We start from the raw sequence: 17,242 nt of genomic DNA, 5'->3' as shown, positions 1-17,242 counted from the left end.
GGTCGCTTCTTACCGTCTGGATTCATTCTTGGTGTGTGAGACCCAATTGGTAGGTCTTTGGATCAGTTCTCCCAGAAATTGAAGTGTGAAGTAGAACCAGCAGGCTTTGGGTGGGTAGCGGTGATGTGGTTTCCTGCCTCTAAGGAGGAAGGTCCTCGAGGTTATCCTCTTTCTTTGGCTGTCTCCGCAGGCATGGCCCTTGTCTTTCTTGTTGGGTTGTTGGGGTGGGGGTGAGATGAAGATCGGGCGTCTTGGGGGCTTGATTTGAGGTATCTGTGTCCCGGAGGTGCTAAGAATTGCGGACCCAGGGCAGATTAAGAATGCTCAGTGGGGTGGGGGTGAGGGAATGGGGAAGCCCCACCCCACCCCGTGCACGCGGTTCGCAGCGCGCCTGCACAGTAGCATGTTCTTTTAAATCCGCCGCCATTGGCGTGGGGCTCGTGTGGTGCGGTCTGGGGCGGAACCCTGCAGGTCGCATTTTATCGTCTGGATTCGTTCTTGGTGTGTGAGACCCAATTGGTAGGTCTCTGGATCAGTACTCCCAGAATTTTAAGTGTGAAGTAGGGGAGTGAGCAAGCTTTGCGTGTGTAGGGGTGGTATTGTTTCTGGCCTCCAAGGAGGGAGGTCCTCGAGGTTGTCCTGCTTTTCCTGTGCCTGTCTCCGCATGCTTGGCCATTGGCTTTCTTGGTGGATTGTGGGGGTGGGGGTGAGATGAGGATCGGGCATCTTGGGGGCTTGATTTGAGGTATCTGTGTCCCGGAGGCGCTAAGAATTGCAGACCCAGGGCAGATGAAGAATGCTCAGTGGGAGGGGGTGAGAGAGTGGGGAAGCCCCCCCCCCACCCCGTGCACGTGGTTCGCAGTGCGCCTGCGCAGTAGCACGTTCTTTTAAATCCACTGCCATTGGCGTGGGGCTCGTGTGCTGCGGTCTGGGTGCGGAACCCTACAGGTCACGTTTTATCGTCTGGATTCGTTCTTGGTGTGTCAGACCCAATTGGTAGGTCTCTGGATCAGTCCTCCCAGAATTTTAAGTGTATAGTAGGAGAGCGAGCAGCCTTTGGGTGGGTAGGGGTGGAGGGGTTTCTGGCTTTCCAAGGAGGAAGGTCCTCGAGGTTGTCCTCTTTTACCTCCGAGTGTCTCTGCAGCCATGGTCATTGTCTTTCTTGATGGGAGTGAGAAGAGGGAGGATGGTGGGGTTGGGGGTGAGATGAAGATCGAGTGTCTTGGGGGGTGTGATTTGAGGTATCTGGGTCCTGGAAGTGCCAGGAGTTGCCGACAGAGGGCAGATTAGGAATCCTCAGTGGGGCCCGGATGAAGGAGTGGGGAAGCCAGCGGCCCCCCCCCACACCCACGTGGGACGCATTGCGCCTGCCCAGTACCATGCGCTTTTTAATCAGCCATTTGCCTGGGGTGCAGAGCTGTGCGGGTCGCGTCTTACTGTCTGGATTCCTTCTTGGTGTCTGCGATTCAGTTGGTAGGTCTCCGGATCAGTTTTCTCAGGAATTTAAGTGTGAAGAAGGAGCCAGCAGGCTTTGGGTGGGTAGGGGTGGAGTGTTTTCTGGCCTCCAAGGAGGAAGGTCCTCGAGGTTGTCCTGCCTTTCCTCCGGCTGTCTCGGCAAGCTTGGCCATTGTCTTTCTTGGTGGATTGTGGGGGTGGGGGTGAGATGAAGATCGGGCGTCTTGGGGGCTTGATTTGAGGTATCTGTGTCCCGGAGGCGCTAGGAATTGCGGACCCAGCACTGATTAAGAGTGCTGAGTGCGGCGGCGGTGAGGAAGTGGGGAAGCCCCACCCCCACCCCGTGCACGCGGTTCGCAACGCGCCTGCGCAGTAGCACGTTCTTTTAAATCCGCCGCCATTGGTGTGGGGTTCGTGTGGCGCAGTCTGGGTGCGGAGCTGTGCAGGTCGCTTCTTACCGTCTGGATTCATTCTTGGTGTGTGAGACCCAATTGGTAGGTCTTTGGATCAGTTCTCTCAGAAATTTAAGTGAAGTAGAACCAGCAGGCTTTGGGTGGGTAGCGGTGATGTGGTTTCCTGCCTCCAAGGAGGAAGGTCCTCGAGGTTATCCTCTTCTTCTGGCTGTCTCCGCAGGCATGGCCCTTGTCTTTCTTGTTGGGTTGTTGGGGTGGGGGTGAGATGAAGATCGGGCGTCTTGGGGGCTTGATTTGAGGTATCTGTGTCCCAGAGGCGCTAAGAATTGCGGACCCAGGGCGGATTAAGAATGCTCAGTGGGATGGGGGTGAGGGAGTGGGGAAGCCCCACCCCCACCCCGTGCACGTGGTTTGCAGTGCGCCTGCGCAGTAGCTCGTTCTTTTAAATCCGCCGCCATTGGTGTGGGGTTCGTGTGGCGCAGTCTGGGTGCGGAGCTGTGCAGGTCGCTTCTTACCGTCTGGATTCATTCTTGGTGTGTGAGACCCAATTGGTAGGTGTTTGGATCAGTTCTCTCAGAAATTTAAGTGTGAAGTAGAACCAGCAGGCTTTGGGTGGGTAGCGGTGATGTGGTTTCCTGCCTCCAAGGAGGAAGGTCCTCGAGGTTATCCTCTTCCTCTGGCTGTCTCCGCAGGCATGGCCCTTGTCTTTCTTGTTGGGTTGTTGGGGTGGGGGTGAGATGAAGATCGGGCGTCTTGGGGGCTTGATTTGAGGTATCTGTGTCCCAGAGGCGCTAAGAATTGCGGACTCAGGGCGGATTAAGAATGCTCAGTGGGGTGGGGGTGAGGGAATGGGGAAGCCCCACCCCACCCCGTGCACGCGGTTCGCAGCGCGCCTGCGCAGTAGCATGTTCTTTTAAATCCGCCGCCATTGGCGTGGGGTTCGTGTGGTGCGGTCTGGGGCGGAACCCTGCAGGTCGCGTTTTATCGTCTGGATTCTTTCTTGGTGTGTGAGACCCAATTGGTAGGTCTCTGGATCAGTCCTCCCAGAATCTTAAGTGTATAGTAGGAGAGTGAGCGGGCTTTGGGTGGGTAGGGGTGGTGTGGTTTCTGGCTTTCCAAGGAGGAAGGTCCTCGAGGTTGTCCTTCTCTATCTCCGAGTGTCTCTGCAGCCATGGCCCCTGTGTTTCTTGATGGGAGTGAGAAGAGGGAGGATGGTGGGTTGGGGGTGAGATGAAGATCGAATGTGTTGGGGGCTGTGATTTGAGGTATCTGGGTCCTGGAAGTGCCAGGAGTTGCTGACAGAGGGCAGATTAGGAATCCTCAGTGGGGCCCGGATGAAGGAGTGGGGAAGCCAGCGGCCCCCCCCCACACCCACGTGGGACGCATTGCGCCTGCCCAGTACCATGCGCTTTTTAATCAGCCATTTGCCTGGGGTGCAGAGCTGTGCGGGTCGCGTCTTACTGTCTGGATTCCTTCTTGGTGTCTGCGATTCAGTTGGTAGGTCTCCGGATCAGTTTTCTCAGGAATTTAAGTGTGAAGAAGGAGCCAGCAGGCTTTGGGTGGGTAGGGGTGGAGTGTTTTTTGGCCTCCAAGGAGGAAGGTCCTCGAGGTTGTCCTGCCTTTCCTCCGGCTGTCTCGGCAAGCTTGGCCATTGTCTTTCTTGGTGGATTGTGGGGGTGGGGGTGAGATGAAGATCGGGCGTCTTGGGGGCTTGATTTGAGGTATCTGTGTCCCGGAGGCGCTAGGAATTGCGGACCCAGCACTGATTAAGAGTGCTGAGTGCGGCGGCGGTGAGGAAGTGGGGAAGCCCCACCCCCACCCCGTGCACGCGGTTCGCAACGCGCCTGCGCAGTAGCACGTTCTTTTAAATCCGCCGCCATTGGTGTGGGGTTCGTGTGGCGCAGTCTGGGTGCGGAGCTGTGCAGGTCGCTTCTTACCGTCTGGATTCATTCTTGGTGTGTGAGACCCAATTGGTAGGTCTTTGGATCAGTTCTCTCAGAAATTTAAGTGAAGTAGAACCAGCAGGCTTTGGGTGGGTAGCGGTGATGTGGTTTCCTGCCTCCAAGGAGGAAGGTCCTCGAGGTTATCCTCTTCCTCTGGCTGTCTCCGCAGGCATGGCCCTTGTCTTTCTTGTTGGGTTGTTGGGGTGGGGGTGAGATGAAGATCGGGCGTCTTGGGGGCTTGATTTGAGGTATCTGTGTCCCAGAGGCGCTAAGAATTGCGGACTCAGGGCGGATTAAGAATGCTCAGTGGGGCGGGGGTGAGGGAGTGGGGAAGCCCTACCCCCACCCCGTGCACGCGGTTCGCAGCGCGCCTGCGCAGTAGCATGTTCTTTTAAATCCGCCGCCATTGGCGTGGGGTTCGTGTGGTGCGGTCTGGGGCGGAACCCTGCAGGTCGCGTTTTATCGTCTGGATTCGTTCTTGGTGTGTGAGACCCAATTGGTAGGTCTCTGGATCAGTCCTCCCAGAATCTTAAGTGTATAGTAGGAGAGTGAGCGGGCTTTGGGTGGGTAGGGGTGGTGTGGTTTCTGGCTTTCCAAGGAGGAAGGTCCTCGAGGTTGTCCTTCTCTATCTCCGAGTGTCTCTGCAGCCATGGCCCCTGTGTTTCTTGATGGGAGTGAGAAGAGGGAGGATGGTGGGTTGGGGGTGAGATGAAGATCGAATGTGTTGGGGGCTGTGATTTGAGGTATCTGGGTCCTGGAAGTGCCAGGAGTTGCCGACAGAGGGCAGATTAGGAATCCTCAGTGGGGCCCGGATGAAGGAGTGGGGATGCCAGCGGCCCCCCCCCACACCCACGTGGGACGCATTGCGCCTGCCCAGTACCATGCGCTTTTTAATCAGCCATTTGCCTGGGGTGCAGAGCTGTGCGGGTCGCGTCTTACTGTCTGGATTCCTTCTTGGTGTCTGCGATTCAGTTGGTAGGTCTCCGGATCAGTCTTCTCAGGAATTTAAGTGTGAAGAAGGAGCCAGCAGGCTCTGGGTGGGTAGGGGTGGAGTGTTTTTTGGCTTCCAAGGAGGAAGGTCCTCGAGGTTGTCCTGCCTTTCCTCCGGCTGTCTCGGCAAGCTTGGCCATTGTCTTTCTTGGTGGATTGTGGGGGTGGGGGTGAGATGAAGATCGGGCGTCTTGGGGGCTTGATTTGAGGTATCTGTGTCCTGGAGGCGCTAAGAATTGCGGACCCAGGGCGGATTAAGAATGCTCAGTGGGGCGGGGGTGAGGGAGTGGGGAAGCCCCACCCCCACCCCGTGCACGTGGTTCGCAGTGCGCCTGCGCAGTAGCACGTTCTTTTAAATCCGCCGCCATTGGTGTGGGGTTCGTGTGGCGCAGTCTGGGTGCGGAGCTGTGCAGGTCGCTTCTTACCGTCTGGATTCATTCTTGGTGTGTCAGACCCAATTGGTAGGTTTGGATCAGTTCTCTCAGAAATTTAAGTGAGGTAGAACCAACAGGCTTTGGGTGGGTAGCGGTGATGTGGTTTCCTGCCTCTAAGGAGGAAGGTCCTCGAGGTTATCCTCTTCCTTTGGCTGTCTCCGCAGGCATGGCCCTTGTCTTTCTTGTTGGGTTGTTGGGGCGGGGGTGAGATGAAGATAGGGAGTCTGGGGGCTTGATTTGAGGTGTCCGTGTCCTGGAGGTGCCAGGAACTGCTGATAGACGGCTGATTTTGCAATGCCCGGTGGTACCCGGATGAAGGAGTGGGGGAAGCCCCGCCCACTTGTGGCTGCCCGGCTCTGCACATGCGCACTGTTGTTCTCCTTCCCAGCGGCCATTTGTTTGGTACAAGTGCAGTGCTTTCTGGTTGTGAAGCTGTGTGGCTTGCATCCTGCTCTCTGTATTCTTTCTCACTGACGGGGGCTCAATTGATTGGTCCTCAGATTAGTCTCCCTAGGAACTTACGTTTGAGCGTGCGGGCTCAGCCAGCCGGCTTTGGGGCTAGTAGGGATGGCGTGGTTCCTAGCCCCTGAGGAAAAGTCCTCAAGATCATCCTTTTCATAGGGGTTGGGGTTGTCATGGAGGCACTAGGAACTGCTGAGAGAAGGAATATTTAGGAATTTCCAGGGGGGCCTAGGCAAGGGGTGGGGAAGCAGTGTGCATGCCTTGCACTGCTGCATCTTCACCCTCAGGTGTGGGGTATTGCAATGACTTCTGGGTGTTGAGCTGTGTGGGGTCTTTTCTTATTGTCTGGATTCTTTTCTTGCTGCTTGAGACTCAATTGGTGTGTCGGCAGATCAGTAACCGTGAGGAGGGAACCAGTAGATTTTTGGGGGGGTCAGGGCAGGGTGGTTCCTAGCCCCTGAGGAGGACAGTCTTTGAGGTGGTCTTCTTATGGACGTCACAGCCACCATGGCCCTTGATGTGGTGGCAGAACAAGACAAGGGAGGAGGGTGAGCTGGGGACAGATGAGGGTCAGATGAAGATGGAGTTGTCTTGGCATTATTTGAGGTATTGGAGTCCTGGAGGCACAAGGAACTGCCAACAGGGCACAGACTCGGGAGTTCTCAGAGTCTGGGGGCCCTGGGTAAGTGGCAAGTCCAGTGGTAAAGAAACTCCCTAGAAAGGGGGATTGTTGTGTGGTTGCCTCCCTGAGACTTGGAGTGTACCAAACAGGACCAAGAGAGGAGAGTGCCACGTGCAATCTTGATTGCAGGCACTCAACTTTGCGATTCTAGCGCAAAAATAATAGGAGACAGTCTATCAACAATGAATGTGGTTAAGTATCCCCGTAAAACTTTATTGGAGGTGTGGAAAGAAAGGGCTTAGTAAATCAGAGTGTGCGAACAATAGTAGATACTCAGTTCTTCATTCTCTGGTATTTTCTTTTTTCTTTATTGGTGGTATTTTCTTAAATGTCTCCATGATGGTGAATCAAGTTGTGAAACCAGATCCCTTTCAAAATATATTCTTGTCTTAATCATGTGCCTTACTTAATTTCTCCGTCAGCCTGGCCATGAGGTGAGCAGTTGCCTTTGCAAGCTGCCAGATTTGGTGTGAGTGGAGAGCATGCACAATTAAATTACCATTAGACTAACTTTAAAAATATTCTGTGTTGAGACAAAAAGCACACGTCTCCATTTGGCCAGAGAAGTGGTCAAATGTAACCGTCCTCTCAAGTGTATTTTCCAAATCCCAGTGTTCTATTTTCAGTGATGAATATGAATTGGCAAGTAAGATCAACATTCAGACCTAGAGCAAGACGAGATGATGAAAAATCTTCGCAGCCGGTTGGGCCTGTGGTTGTAAGTACTTGAACTTTTGTTTTTTATTAGTACAAATTTATTTTTGTGGAAATGTTGAGCTAGTATAGATACTGATAAGGATTTTCCATGGTAAGGAGCATTTCTCCAGGAGCATTACATTGTTATTTTTTGGATGGATGCGGTTGTGTTCCTGGGAAATATACCTGATGACTTTCTTTTCATGCTTATAAACAACCGATTGCACACATCCATCCCAACATAGATGAAAATGGCTTCCAAAGGCTTTGAGGATGACTCTTTTGGAGTAGCCTCTGTGGGAAGAGTAATTTTATTAAGAATAAGTATATTGAATAGTATTGGAGAAATGTCTTTAGATTTTTGTTGGTGGTGGTGCCATTAAACCATTTTATAAATTCCTTTTGTATGTGACCTCTTTACTAGCTGTGGAGAGTCTGTTCTGCCAGTCTTCGGGTCTTTTTTCTGGGTTATTTACACTTACGTGGTTATTATCTAGGTGTGTATATGGGATGAAGTGAGCTTAGAATCCTCCTACCCTGTCATCTTCCATTGTATTCCAGGTATTTATATTATTGATGTGTATTAACAGCACAAGTTTTTATCTGTTTACATACACATATGCGTACCCCTAGGCCCAGCTGCCTCCTGCTGAGCAACCTCAAGGAGAGGAGCCACCGACTGAACGTAAGGATATTATACCTGATCAAGAGAAAAAAGGAGCATCTGTGGTTCAAGGTGAAGGGAAAGGGAAGGAGAATACCCTCTTGGGGGGGGGGGTGTAAGTGCATGTGCGTTTCACGCATCGTGATATACTTGTAACAGAAGGGAAGACAACAACAGAAAGGAATCTCAAACATTGCCTGGAAATTGGCTGGAAAAGTGAAGAGGATATAGTTTGCAACCTAGGGCGGTTCCTCAGTATAGTAAGCTTTCCCCATTTTGTGAATGAGAAAATGAAGGCTCAAGGATTGTGTTTATCAAAGAGCCATTTGACTACTGAAAACAAAATTTGTGTTTTTTTTAAAGTGGCTCTTAAAAGGAGTTTACATTTTTCTATGGTTAGAAAAACCAAAAGAGGGTCCCCTGGGTGGCTCAGTTGGTTAAGCATCTGCCTTCAGCTCAGGTCATGATCTCAGGGTCCTGGGATGGAGCCCCGCATTGGGCGCTCTGCTCAGTGGGGATTCTGCTTCTCCCTTTCCCCCTGCTCGTGCTCTCTCTCTCACACTTGATCACTCTCTCAAATAAATAAAATCTAAAAAAAGAAAAACCAAAAGGTTAATTATCCTGAAATTAATATGAGACAAAAGTATTTCTCCCAGATACATAGTATTCCCAGTATATGGTATTTTTTTTTTTAAAAGATTTTATTTATTTATTTTGAAAGAGAATGAGGGAGAGAAAGCACATGAGAGGGGGAAGGGTCAGAGGGAGAAGCAGACTCCCTGCCGAGCAGGGAGCCCGATGCGGGACTCGATCCAGGGACTCCAGGATCATGACCTGAGCTGAAGACCGTTTTGAAGCAAGATCTTTACATAATTCAGGCCACTGTTTAAGGTTTCTAGAAAATGACTGACCACAACGTCCATTCATTTCTTTCTACCCTGCCTTTATTTTCACCGTAAAATAGTGTACTTATTGTTACTCACAAATAACTTTGCTCTTCTTTTGGTTCTTTGTTGTGCATGGGATTCACTTATGGAACATTACACATAGGGCCTTTGGACCTAAGTATAACTTTATTTTAACAAAGTAAGATTTGTCATAGTTCTGCAAATACACTCAGCTAAAGAAAATTACATTTTAATTGTAGTTTAATTCCTACCCATGGTGTAGACTTCAGACTTTGTAGAGTTGCTGCTCACTGCCCTTAGTACACTACGGCAAAATACTAGAATTGTACATGTATTATGGTTTATCCTTAGACTGTCATTTTTTAAAATAAAGGTTTCATAATACAGAAAAACTATGTAAAGTCCATTCATAGTTGCTACTAATGTTGCAGAAAAGGTCCTCCATACTGAACTGTACGCTTAAAAATGGTAAAGTTGGGGTATTTTATGTTATGCATTTTTAAACCACAATTAAAAATGAAGTAACTACTGGCTTCTGAAGTACAATGTCATATATTTTCTTTTTATTCTTTGTAGTTCCAAACCACAAAATTTACAGAAAATTTACAAGGGTAGTACAATTATACATATATTTATACAAAATTTTCATCTGGAGTCACCGATTGTCAATATTTTTTACCACTTTGCTTTCATATCTTCTTCCCTTTCCTTTATATATATACACACACATTTATTGGTATGTTTACTATTACTACTGTTTAATCATTTATATAAGGTTCAACTATTATGATCTTTTACCCAAAGTACCTAAGTGTGTGTATATCCTCAGAACAAAGAAAGTCATTCTCTGGGCTAACCACTGGACAGAAACTTGACAGCGGAAAACCTTTGATATACAGTGTAAATCAATTTCCCCAGTTGTCCTGATAATTTTCCTTCATATAATTTTTTTGGATCCAGAGTCCAGTTTAGGATCATGCATTTGCACTTAGTTTTTTTTAAAGATTGATTTATTTATTTGAAAGAGCAAGTGAGAGCGGGGCAGGGGCAGAGGGAAAGAATCTCAGTCACATCCCTACTGAGCCTGATGCACATGTGCATGGGGCTCGATCTCCCGACCCCTGAGATCATGACCTGAGCTGAAATCAAGAGTCAGATGCTTAACTGAATGAGCCACCCAGGCGCCCCACATACAGTTTTTTTTTAATCTGGAACGGTTCTGCACATTTTTGATGACAAAGCAATTGGTTTGCAGAATTTTTATCAATTTTGGGTTTTAAGACTTCTTTCCCCTCAACGTTTATTGACGTCTGCTCTTGCCACATCACATGCTAAGTATGAGAGACATGCTTTCAGCCTTGAACTCACAATCTAGTCAGAGACTCAAGTCACTGGCAAGTATAATGACAAGTACAGTGTAGATAAGTACAAAGGGGACACCTGAATTGTCTGAGGGCAGTTTTGAAAAAGGAAGAGGGTAATAAAACCCTGCGTTACTAGTTTCTGGTAACGGACCCCTGAAATAATGCTCTTGTAATTCTTACCACATTTACTACCACACTAGCCTAAGGCTTTTATTTCGTAACACTGAGGAAATGAATATTATTTCCTTTATTCATATCTCATGTTTTACCACTTAAATTAATCACTTTTTTATTTTCAAGGGCCTGCCCCGGAACCTAATCAAAAGGAACTGGCTGATGAAAAGACTGGGGGTGAGTGTGGAGATGGTCCTGCTGTCAAAGGGAGGGGACTTGCAAATCTAGAGCCCCTTAAGATGCCCGAGGCAGGTATGTGATCCATTAAGCATGCAAATTATAGCGCGTCTGTTTTTAGCAATGTTATATATTTAATAACAGAGGTAACTTTGTTGTTACTTCAATAACCGAGTTCACATATAAAAATTATTTGAAATGTAGTTCAGATCCCAAATGGCTGACTTACAGACTATTAGGCATAGGTTGGGTCAAAGCCATATAAATTACAAAGTAGGAAAACAATTTCTTTTAAATGTAAGTTCTTTAGCCAAGAGCTGATAATTTCAGATACTTTTAGAGAGATCCCCCTTTTTTAAAAATTTTTAAAAGACTTTTATTTGACAGACTCTGCAAGAGAGGGAACACAAGCAGGGGGAGAGGGAGAAACAGGCTGGTGGGCTCTCACAACCCTGAGATCATGACCCTGAAATCACAACCTGAGCCAAAACTGAGAGTTGGATGATTAACTATGCCACCCAGGTGTGCCCCAAGGAGAGATTTTTTTTTTTTTTTTTTTGAGAAAGAGCACCAGGCACAGGCACTAGCAGGGGGGAGGGGCAGAGGGAGAGGGAGAAGCAGACTCCCCGCTGAGCAGGGAGCCTAACATGGGACATGGGGCTCCATCCCAGGACCCTGGGATCATGATCCGAAAGCAGATGCTTAACCGACTGAGCCACAGGTGCCCCCCAAGGAGAGATTCTTAATAGAAGACTGGTATGAATCATTGGGAAAAAAAAATAATCCAACTAACAGATAAATCAAAGAGATGGCTCTTTTAGAAAATATTTATGAATAGAGGATCCACTAGTTTACATAATTTTGAAGAAAATGGACAAAAGCCAAGTATACACAGTAAAGAATATGAACAAGACAGGAACAAGACAGTAACAGATATTGAATATATATTTGGCTTTCCAGTTTCTTTCTTTTTCTCCCCCCATCCTGCCCCCTTTTTTCTGGCCAACCTGAGAAATGGTACTGTTTCTCCTTCACGATTTGATGTTACCTTGATGGTAAATGACTTAAAACTGGTGTGACCATATAATGTGTGCAGATGGGCACACACTTAAGTGTATAAAGAGGCACTGTTCATAATTACGGCAGGCATATGGGTGAAAACAGGGACAGATGGTCACCCTACTTCAAACAACCACATAAGGGCTAAACTAGCTTAAAGTACCGTTCTGCACTTTCCACAATACAGTCAAAACAAATGCAATACTAGCCTTTCTATTTATTTCACTTAAGCAATTCAAAGCAAGACATTACTGTTTTAGATAATCTTATATTCTGAAGGTTTTCTCAAATAAAAATATTTAATTGGTAACTTTTTAAAAGCTGCTTTTGTTTCTTAGGTTTCTTCTTGGTTGGTTGGATTCTTATTAACAGTATAAGAAATTTTTGCTTTCTATTCAAAACTACCTGAGTATAAATGCATTGGGTTTAATCTTTTCTGAACTTGAACCATTCCTTTCTTTGTGGTATTAGAAAGTGTCATTTCTATGCCTTTTAGTGTTGTCTGAATAAAGTTCTGCAAAGTAATGTTACGTTTCTTTTACAGGTGAATGGAAACCGCAGATTTAAACGAAGACAGGCTGAAGCCACGTGGGCACTTCTTGTGTTGAAAAGTGGCTAAAATTCTCTCAGTAAAGTTTTGTTCCTGTGTTGAAAAGTGGCTAAAATTCTCAGTAAAGTTTTGTTCTTGTGTTGAAAAATGGTTAAAATTCTCTCAATAAAGTTTTGCAGTTTTGTCCAAAAAAGTCTTGCACATCTTCTGTGAATTTATTCCTAGGAATTTGAGGTTCTTGAAAATAGTACTTTTTTTTGAAATTTTATATATATATATATTTTTTGTAAGATCAACAGTGACTTTTTTTTAAAGATTTTATTTATTTGACAGAGAGAGACCCAGCAAGAGAGGGAACACAAGCAGGGGGAGTGGGAGAGAGAGAAGCAGGCTTCCCCACGGGGCAGGGAGCCCGATGCGGGGCTCGATCCCAGGACCCTGGGACCATGACCTGAGCCGAAGGCAGACACTTAACAGACTGAACCACCCAGGCGCCCCTAATAACTCATATTTATAAGGTGTGTATCATCTGTTAGTCACTTCTCTGTACTAGGTTCTGTACGTTTATGATGTCATCAAATCCTTAACAAAGAAGGGAAGTCAGAATTGTCCCAGAATTGATCGTCTCTGGGGCGCCTGGGTGGCTCGGTTGGGCAGCTGCCTTCGGCTCGGGTCATGATCCTGGAGTCCTGGGATTGAGTCCCACATCGGGCTCCCAGCTCGGCGGCGAGCCTGCTTCTCCCTCTGACCTTCTCCCCTCTCATGCTGTTTCTCGCTCGCTCGCTCTCTAATACATAAATAAAATCTTAAAAAAAAAAAAAAGGATCGTCTCTGCCTTCAGTAAGAAGCAGATTTGGGGATTGAAGTTCTAAATTCAAAGCCTTCGATCTTTTCTCAGTAAAAGCTTCTGAAAGTGAATGAGGAAGAATCTGACGACCTATATGATGATTTTAGTTACAATCTGATGTTTATGTAAATATTTTTTAAAGATTTTAAAATTTTTTTTAAAGATTTTATTTATTTGACAGACAGCGAGAGAGGGAACACAAGCAGGGGGAGTGGGAGAGGGAGAAGCAGGCTTCCCGCCAAGCAGGGAGCCCAACGCGGGGCTCGATCCCAGGACCCTGGGATCACGACCTGAGCCGAAGGCAGATGCCTAACCGACTGAGCCACCCAGGCACCCCTGAAGATTTTATTATTTGAGGGCGCCTAGGTGGCTCAGATGGTTGGGCGTCTGCCTTCGGCTCAGGTCATGATCCCAGGGTCCTGGGATCGAGTCCCGCATTGGGCTCCCTGCTCCTTGGGAGCCTGCTTCTCCCTCTGCTTCTCTGTCTCTCATGAATAAATAAATAAAATCTTTAAAAAAAAAAAAGATTTTATTATTCGACAGCGCACAAGCAGGGGGAGTGGCAGAGGGAAAGGGAGAAGGAGGCTCCCCGCTGAGCAGGGAGCCCGATGAGGGGCTCGATCCTAGAACCCCGGGATCATGACCTGAGCTGAAGGCAGATGCTTAACCGACTGAGCCATTTATGTGAATATTACGTGTATATATATCATTTGACTTAAAAGGCTTTGTTCTCATCTTGAAGTATCCTAATATGTGCCAAACAGACCTCATGTAGTGCCCCAGATGAAGTCATCAGTAAAAAAAAATTTAAAAATCACATGATTATCTTGTGCTACAGAAAAATATAACTAGAGTACTAAGGCCATTTGAGACCGTTTATGGGGAGACGGAGGAAAGAACTTGTGCTGCAAGCCTCATGGTAAAATGCTACATCTCCTGCAAACATATCTTTTAAAATTATTCGGAGATGGGAGGGAGCAGCCACAAATCTCTTCTTCAACAAAATCTTTCATTTGCCTAATAGATCTCCCTTAGAATCCTCAACTGCCTGATTGCAATCTTCTACCCCTATTCCTATACACAATGACAGCAAGTTTCATCTCTGAGACTCCATTTGTATCTTTACCCCCCATAAAACAGTTTTTTTTTTTTTTTTAAAGATTTTATGTATTTGGACAGAGCTAGAGAGGGAACATAAGCAGGGGGAGTGGGAGAGGGAGAAGCAGGTTCCCCGCTGAGCAGGGAGCCCGATGTGGAGCTCGATCCCAGGACCCTGGGATCATGACCTGAGCCGAAGGCAGATGCCAAACAACTGAGCCACCCAGGCGCACCCCCATAAAACAGTTCTGAAAAGAAACCTAAAACAGTTGTGAAAGAATACCCTACTTAGAATCTACCCTGCTTAGGGAATGGCAGGGTATTACAGAAAGCCATGATTAATTCTCCCTCTTACAGAGGTTTAATAATGTTTCCTGACCCCAAAGGACTGAAAATCCAAGGTTCAAATACAAAGGGACTAAATGTAGGGGATCCCCATTTGCCACAAAATAGGTGAGAGGTCACCTGGTTGTAAAGCTGGCTGAAAAAATTAGGGCCTCCGAAGAAGAAAAGGAACCAAGGGGACTGGCTGAGGCAAAATACCTTGGATCCTACCTCCTTTGTCTCCTTATGGGCTATGCCATGAACTAGGCATGGGTTTCAGTCCTGGCTCTGACACTGATGGTACGAAAAGCATTTACATCCTTTGGACATCTAGGTCTGTTTCCTCATTTTTTAAAAAGATTCTATTTATTTGAGGAGAAAGAGAGCATGAGCTCGGGGAGAGGCAGATGGAGAGGGAGAAGCAGACTCCTCGCTGAGCGGAGAGTCTGATGCGGGGCTCGATCCCAGGAACTGAGCCAAAGGCAGACACTTAACCAACTGAGCTACCCAGGGGCCCCGTTTCTCTTCATTTCTAAAAGAGGAATTACAACGATTGCTGTGATGAATAAGAGAGCATACTGGTACATATAGTGCTTGCTCTGGGGACTATCACACTGGTGGGCCAGACAGATGTAAACCGAAAAGCAGTTGAAGTGCAGAAGAGAAACACAGGGAAGGGACCCAGGAAAAAACAGTGAGTGGGGTGGGGTGGCCAGGAAGCAGGAGGAAACCAGGAGAGGAGACTCACTGTAGGCGTGAAAGAGGCCACCTGGATTCCCATGTCCATTGGTCACTGGGTTTGCATATGTGATCCTGCTGATAGGAGGCTGGGTGACCTCTACCTCAATACTTAACACCAAAATAAGCAGATTGGTCTCACACTTAAAAACTAAGATAATCAGACTGGCACTGTTGTGTTGATCCAAAAGATATTTTTTGAGAGTCTGGTCTGGTCATCTACCCTTTTGTATATGGGAAGATTTTAGTGAATGAGCCGATGCAGCCCCCAGATGAGGGCTGATCTGATCAAGTAGCAGTGACAAAAGACTGTGAAGAGAAAAACAGACATTTATTTAATGTAGTAAGTTTTTTTTTTTTTAAGATTTTATTTATTTGACAGAGAGACAGCGAGAGAGGGAACACAAGCAGTGGGAGAGGGAGAAGCAGGCTTCCCGCCGAGCCCGGAGCCCGATGCGGGGCTTAATGTAATAAGTTTTACATGACCTGAGGAGGTGGTTCAACCTGAGCATTTTTATGCTGGATTTGATGAAGAGTGGAAAGTCATGGAAAAACATGATAGGACAAGAAAAGGTATGAACCGAGTGTAGTAAATTAGGGGAAACAGCAGGACCTGTTCATTCGGATCCCTCTTAGTGTTTTTGTGTTTTTGGAGAGAAGGGTGCTCCTTTTTTTTTTTTTTTTTTTAAAGATTTTATTTATTTGACAGAGCACGAGCAGGGGGAGCGGCAGGCAGAGGGAGAGAGAGAAGGAGGCTCCCCGCTGAGCCGGGAGAGCCTGATGCAGGACTTGATCCCGGGACCCCAGGATCATAACCTGAGCCAAAGGCAGGCAGTCGCTTAACCAACTGAGCCCGGTGCTCAAGGATGTTCTTTTCATGTGAAAGAGGGCACCTTTCACATGAGGGTCTTATGAGCTGTTTCAGGGAAAGGTCAGAAAATCCTGCCTGCACCTTCAGTTTCTCAAATTCCTATAGCTGAAATATTCAATAGGCCAAGGTACCATATTCTGGGGTAGTGTGTCCTGAACTCCATCTTTGGCTATACTTGATTAGGTGAGTAGCAGGTGTCATCCTCACCACTCAAACAAAAACCAAAAACCAAAACCAAACCAAAACCAAAACCAGGGGCGCCTGGGTGGCTCCGTCAGTTAAGCATCTGCCTTCTGCTCAGGTCATGATCCCAGGGTCCTGGAATGGAGCCCCCATCGGGCCCCCTGAGCAGCAGGGAGCCTGCTTCTCCTTCTCTCTCTGCCTGCCATTCCCCCCTGCTTGTCGTCTCTCTCTGTCAAATAAATTTTAAAACAAAAACCTAAAAAACCTTTGAGCACTTGCTGGGAATCAGGATCCTTGCTCTGAGGACATAAGAATGATTCCTACGGGATAAGTTCTGAAAGAGCTCATAGTTAATGACCAGAGGACCACCCACAAGATAACGACAGAGCAAATTTGATGACAGTCATGCAGGGGAGAGCCAGAGGGCGCTCAGAACACAGAAGAGAGAGCCCTTAACCCAGGGGGTCAGGAATGGCTTCTCCCAGGGGATCATAGGTGTGTTTCACTATAAATACATTGCAATCTCTGTTATTATCCCTCTTTCATTAGAAAAACAATCTTACTGCTCAATTATCCTCATTCTGTAGATGAGGTAATTGAGGATAAGAGAAGACAAGTATCTTATTCAAGGGCCAGCCACTTTTCAACCCCAGACTGTTTGAACCCCTGTGTACTCCTCTCTTTGCTTTTAATATTGTCTTCTGTCTTTCTTTTTTTTTTAAAGATTTTATTTATTTGACAGAGAGAGACACAGCGAGAGAGGGAACACAAGCAGGGGGAGTGGGAGAGGGAGAAGCAGGCTCTCCGCCGAGCAGGGAGCCCGATGCGGGGCTCGATCCCAGGACCCTGGATCATGACCTGAGCCGAAGGCAGACGCTTAACGACTGAGCCACCCAGGCGCCCCTTCTGTCTTTCTTTTTTGAGATTTTATTCATTTATTTGACAGAGAGAGAGCACAAGCAGGCAGAGCCGCAAGCAGAAGGAGAGGGAGAAGCAGGCTCCCCGCTGAGCAGAGACCCCCCGACGCGGGGCTCCATCCCAGGACCCTGGGATCATGACCCGAGCCGAAGGCAGACGCTTAACCGACTGAGCCACCCAGGTGCCCCTGTCTTCTGTCTTAATTCACATTCACCATAAATAATTTTCCTTGCTCCTCTTGTCCCATAAGTTCTTTTTCTTTAACTCATCAGGAGTGTATTTATTTAGCTTA

General features: G+C 47.4%; 1 long non-coding RNA gene across 4 annotated transcripts in view; it reads left to right on the top strand.

Annotated features, from left to right (window-relative positions):
- Positions 1-12,165, top strand: part of LOC118532158 (uncharacterized) — a 30,510-nt gene extending 18,345 nt beyond the window's left edge. For all 4 annotated transcript variants that reach the window (XR_013444486.1, XR_013444484.1, XR_013444483.1 and 1 more), the window contains 4 exons: positions 7,006-7,097; positions 7,709-7,811; positions 10,312-10,437; positions 11,966-12,165. This is a non-coding gene — a long non-coding RNA (uncharacterized LOC118532158). The remainder of the gene's footprint in view (positions 1-7,005; positions 7,098-7,708; positions 7,812-10,311; positions 10,438-11,965) is intronic.
- Positions 12,166-17,242: the final 5,077 nt, after the last annotated feature.

The sequence above is a fragment of the Halichoerus grypus genome, chromosome X (genome assembly GCF_964656455.1).
Source record: "Halichoerus grypus chromosome X, mHalGry1.hap1.1, whole genome shotgun sequence".
NCBI classification, from domain to species: Eukaryota; Metazoa; Chordata; class Mammalia; order Carnivora; family Phocidae; genus Halichoerus; species Halichoerus grypus.
Note: the sequence above shows the minus strand (reverse complement) of the source record. Positions and strands in the feature narration are given on the sequence as shown.